Here is a 6,000-nt window from a genome sequence, read left to right on the forward strand (position 1 = left end):
TGTGTAAGGAACCCACTTCAAATGTTGGTCTGGCTATGGTTATGTTCTTTCCCTTTCCTTGAACTCAGAATTAAGACTTTTGGTTTTGTTTTTTATATTCCAGTCCCAGTAGTTTTCGTTGTAGAAGTTATCCCCAGACCATCTTGTGCTTTCTAGCACTAGTCTACAACAAGGCTCCAGTTTCTCCAGGACACCACATGATACGGATTTACCTATGCCTTAAACTATAAGGCATTCTCTTGGTACTTTAAATGCATTTTATTTGTAAACAACTGACATGATATATTTCTCTTCTTAAAAACTATGCCTCTGCTCCAGATAAATTAAGGTAAAAATAAATGAAGAGCTCAAGGTGATACCAGTCCCCTTTGTCTAAGTCCTGGTGTTGTGTGGATGAAGAGCAGCAGCCAATCATGACAACAGGTGATACATTCAATGTAATAACCAAACTTGTTAGCATTGTTCCATTTCTAAACCATCCTTAAAGAAAATCATATATGGGGTCACACCGTCCTTGTGACAGTCCAGCAGAGCAATCATGCCGTCTGGATTCCTGTCTTCATCAGTAATGAACTGGTAGTTTTTGAAATTAGCAAAGATGTGCTTGATTTGTCCTGCAGTCCCTGTCATAAATGGCTTTACACCTTCTGGCCTCTGTTCTTCAAATTTGCCTTTGACTGACTTCATATAGTCTTTGATGTACTTCTTGGAGGCTTCTTTTGAGAATCTGGTTTCCATCACTTGCAGGAAGCGCAAATGATGGTTCATGATAATAGCAACACTAGTGATTATGTGCTTTTGGCACCTTCACCCTTGGGGCCTTCAGTGGAGACATTTCAACCAAGAAGTGAGTCAACAATGTTACCCTCGGTCTTACTAACCATCGCCCTCCCGCTGCCCCCAGGCACAGCCCATTGGTGATCTCCCGGATCTTGTAGATGTCAGAGAACATCTCCTCATGGCTAATGAGGTCCCAGGAGATGATTATGACTGCAGCTGGAGAGAGACTACAGTGGCACTAGCTTAGCAGAAGCCTGGAACCCTGAGTTAGCTTGGTACAGCCAGAGCAGCACTCGGGAGGAGGTGGGGGGCAGAGATAAACAATGCACCTTGACTTTTAAATGTTATCTGTATAAACTGATTAATAAATAACTTATTAAAAAGGTCAGGTGCAGAAGAGCTTATTGACATATATCTGTCAAGATGAGGTTTTTAATTCTTTTAAATGACAAATTAACAACAAAATAAAACATTTCAACTGTAAGAACACAATACGCATATGACATACTTGGGTTTGTATCCTTTAAAATATTATTTGAACTTTTAAAACATAAACTGAACTTAGCACTGGCTGTATAAATTAGATTTGTTAAGATTCAGCATCATCACACCCACGGACTTACTTCTTAATATAAGCAAAGCAAGTGGGAGAACAGGAAAGTCAGAGGTCCTCTGGAACCATCACTCAAGGAATGCTTACATTTAAACCTCAAGATTTGATGACTTCCAGACACTTGACACCCTAACTTTCCATGGCCCAGACTAGTTGATAATACAACAAGTTCAAAGGGAGGGAAAAGCCATCATATGCAAACACCATTGTTAAAACACATATTATCTGATATCCAGAACAGTATGGTGAGAAGAGAAAGGGCTTTAGGGTCAGATGAGCTAGACTGAATCTTAGATTAGGTATGCTTAGAAACTGTGTTACCTGAAGTATGTCCTCATAATGGGTGAACTTCAGTTTCTTCAACTTACATAGCAAATAAATAACATTTACCTTACAAGGTGATTAAATATAGAGCTTATTTGCTAAAAGCTTCTGGTTTAGTAAGTAACCAATATATTTAATTATTTTTCAAGCATGTGTTGATAGTACATAGTACACGATGGCTACTGGACAGCCTCAACTTTCTTAAGGGTAAAATACATAGGAAATTAAAATTATGTGAATTCTTATTTTCAAAATCCTTCACCTTTATTTACTCCCTTTAGAATACCTCTGATGTATTCAGTAAGATCAGCGCCTGGTTCACCAATATCATACATGGCAATCCTCTTTCTGCTGCTTCCAGAATCCGATTTCTCACCTTAGGTCTGAATGGCACCTCAGATAGCAAGAGGGATAGCCACTAATCCTGAAACTCCTTGGTGAGTACTTCTGGCATGATCAAATTGAGTGCTTATTACACTCAAGTTGTTGAAACAAATCACTACCAGGAGTGGAATGGAAGAGCAAAATGGTAAACTAATTTATAGAAAATAGGGATCACCACTCTAATGTCCCAACCCTCCCTTACCAAAAACAAAGAAAACCTCAAAACAAAAACCATCCTGGACAACCAGGAAACCAACCCAAGACACCATACAGTTTAATAGTCCAAGTGTGTTCACTTAGGATGAATAAGGATAGTTAGTAACTTCCTTGAACCGGGCTTAACCACTGCACAGCTACTTCAGTTTCAGAGAAGAAACCAACAGACCCGGCCTGGAGTTAGCATTGCTTTGATACACAGAACATGCACAGCAGTAGTTCCAGCTTGTTATCCGAGGCTCTATTAGTACAACAGACCTCACCTAGGTCACTGGCACCAGTGGCAGTCAATGCACGAGAATCCCTCTCCTTACGATTCTTATATACATCAGCATTCCTAATTGTTCTATCATTTCTAAGTCGGTTTCATCACAAGCAGGAACATTTGTGTTGTTATTATTAATTCAGCTGTTTTCGGAAGGCGAGTATGGGACTCTGAGATACCACAAGGAAATAAGTGTGTGTGTATATTCATATATATAAAAATTTCTTCTACATCTTTCATTTGGAAGAGTGTGCTTTACAAACCATTTTTTTCAGCTTTGTCATGAACCTTATTCCTCCTTTTCCCAAACAAAGATAATCATAACAAAGTTCTTTAAGAACTTTCCCCATACTCTCTTTGATGTAGAAACAGTCCAGCTGCAATTTATTCCCCCTTCCTTTTATCTCCTGGGAAAAGGAGAAGCTGGCTGATTTAAACAAGGCCTAACCTTCTTCACAGAGGGGGTGAAAAATGTGTCCTACAGGATGGAATGAGTGCTGGGAAAACCTATCTCTGAATGCGTATGCAAGCTTCTGTCTGGTTCTTCTCTGCGTCACATCTGATGTATTTATTATTAAGAAATCTATAGTATGCCAACATTTTTGGATTCACCAGAATAGGCACATCTTCTTTACTGTGAATGTTTTAATGCAATTAGAAACTTAAAGAGATCTGTCCTCTGGAGGTTACTGCTTTCTTCACATAGATCATTACTACTTCTAAAGAGATAGTGGCTGAGAGCTGGACCGGACTTACACCAAAAAAAGCTGTCGAAAGGGTAAAAACGGTTGCTTTATATGTTAGCACAATAAAGGGTGATGACATTTGGTGAGAATGTGAAAGCATTAGGCCAGGAGCCCTGGTGGCAATAAACATGAGCAATAGTAAAAAGCAATTATGTGTTAATCTTTTTTTTCAGTTTTGTAATCATTTTCTCAATGACGCTTTATGGATATAACTTCATTTTGCTGTTTTAAATTTGTTTTATCTATAAGAGAAATGCATGTCCTGGATCATAAAGTCCAGTCCGTTCTAAAGGATACAACACGAAGATGAACGTTTACTACCTTCCACTCAGAGATACTTTCAAATAGTCTATTTCTAGGACTTGAGATAATTTCAAGAAGTATAAATGTTACCTGTGTACATCTAGTTGCTAATCTGTCAGTATTAAACATGAACTATCCTTCCATAAAAGTTGACACTTGGGGCACCTGCGTAGCTCAGTGGGTTAAGCCTCTGCCTTCGGCTTGGGTCGTGATCTCAGGGTCCTGGGATCGAGCCCTACATCGGGTTCTCTGCACAGCGGGGAGCCTGCTTCCCCCTCTCTCTGCCTGCCTTTCTGCCTACTTGTAATCTCTGTCAAATAAATAAATAAAATCTTTTAAAAAAAGTTGACACTTATAGTTCCATCCTTTCCTTCTATACTTCTAATCTTTGCTAACAATATAAACTCATATTTATTTCTATTTCTTACTCTATTATAACCCTTATATTTGTATAGAGCACACATAAATGTCTATTTCTTTACTCAAATATTTTTAGAGAGTGTGTTGCCTTATAAAAGAAGGGAAAGACAGGGAGGAAGTAGATCGGATTTATTTATTTTACATACTCTTTATTAATACATTTGCTTGCTTATTTGTTTTATTGTATACTCTCTTAATGGAGACCTTCAGTTTATGCCTAAGGCCCTCTAGCTACTTAATCATGTATTTGTTATAAAGAACCCATTTTTTAAAATATTTTATTTATTTATTTATTTATTTGAGAGAGAGAGAGAGAGAGAGCACAACAGAGATAGCAAGAGAAAGCGTGAGCAGGGAGGAGAGGGAGAAGCAGGCGCCCCACTGAGCAGGGAGCCTGAGGCAGGACTCAATCCCACGACCCCGGGATCATGACCTGAGCTGGAGGCAGATGCTTAACTGACTGGGCCACCCAGGTGCCCCAAGAAACTATTTTTAAAAGGCATTTTTCCTAGAGTCTAAAGAATTTCTTTTTTTCTTTTGGAGAGAGAGTGCACTCGAGCAGGAGAAGAGTGGGCAGAGGGAGAGGGAGAGACAATCCTAAGCAGGCTCCATGCCCAGCATGGAATCTAACACAGGCATCAATCTCACGGCCCTGAGATCATGACCTGAGCCTAAATCAAGAGTCAGATGCTTAATGGACTGAACCACCCAGGTGTTCTTCTACGTTAGGCCGTTTCTTGGATGTCTTGGACTCTTTAAAATAGCTATGATACCTTGTAAGTAAATATACAGAAAAGGCCTATGAGAGGCACAATGTCTGAGCTCATGCATATCCAAATTACGTTTATTTTACCCTCATGCTTGATTGATCATTTGACTGATACTCTGTTTCTTTGTTGTTTGTCCATTTGAGTCCATGTTTTTTTGTGGTGTCGCTCTTCTCCCCTCTGATTGATCTTGGTCAACCATGTACATTAATCAGTGAAGAACTCTGTTATGTGACATTACTGACAGGGTGAGTATTCCCCCTAGCATTGTATTTTGTAGCTATTCATATTTTCTTTTTAAATATCCTCCACTTTGAAATCTCAGCAGTTCTCCAATTATTTCTTTTTCATATCAATTTATATGTTTATGACACGCTCATTTTCATTATAAGATTTTGTAGAAACATCCATATTGCTTTTATAGATGATTAGACTGCATCTTCCTTTCCATTTCTACTGGGTCTACAGCCTGTTATCAATGTTCATCACTTCCTACAGTGATTTCAAAGTGACCTTTTTACTGGTCTTTTTGCCATCAACCAGCATCTATTTATTGCAAATCAGAAAACAGCCATTTCAGCAAATAATGCATTGAATCTGCCATGTTCGTTCCTGTAGTGAAATAAAGGGAGAAGATGAGAAACGCCATTTACTTTTCTCACATTAACTTAAATTTCTTTCTGATACCTTGAACTATGTTAGTAAACACAGATCATTAAGGGATGTAGACCTGAGAAGAGCATATCATTGTTTAAAGCATTTGCCTTTAGACATGGTTTCAAATGGGAAAGACTGGCTTTACAAATGACAATCAGTATATTGGGAAAGGTGCATTATAGCTGCGCAGCTAACCAACTGTTTTCCATAAGAAAGAGATGGAGAAGAACTAGGTGCTCAAGTAACTGCTTCAGTGCATTTGGTAGCCTCAGGAGGTGTTAAAATTACCAGTTAAGGGTGTTCCACTGGAACACTACACTACAGTATTCTGTAGAATACACTACAGTATTCTATTCAGGTCTATTTCCAAAGTAATTTTCAGATTTAGAAGTAGAATAACTCAATAAGAGTTGTTCTCCTGGGAGTCATTCCAGTTCCCCCTAAGCTTCCATATAAAGACGGGATTTGAGAAACAATGAATAAGATAATCCTTTCAAATCTTTCTCTTGATTGGAAGCAGTTCAA

General features: G+C 38.6%; 1 pseudogene; it reads right to left on the reverse strand.

Moving 5' to 3' along the window:
• Positions 1-453: 453 nt before the first annotated feature.
• On the reverse strand, positions 454-985 carry LOC131825909 (translationally-controlled tumor protein-like; annotated as a pseudogene).
• Positions 986-6,000: the final 5,015 nt, after the last annotated feature.

This window comes from Mustela lutreola, chromosome 2, assembly GCF_030435805.1.
Source record: "Mustela lutreola isolate mMusLut2 chromosome 2, mMusLut2.pri, whole genome shotgun sequence".
NCBI classification, from domain to species: Eukaryota; Metazoa; Chordata; class Mammalia; order Carnivora; family Mustelidae; genus Mustela; species Mustela lutreola.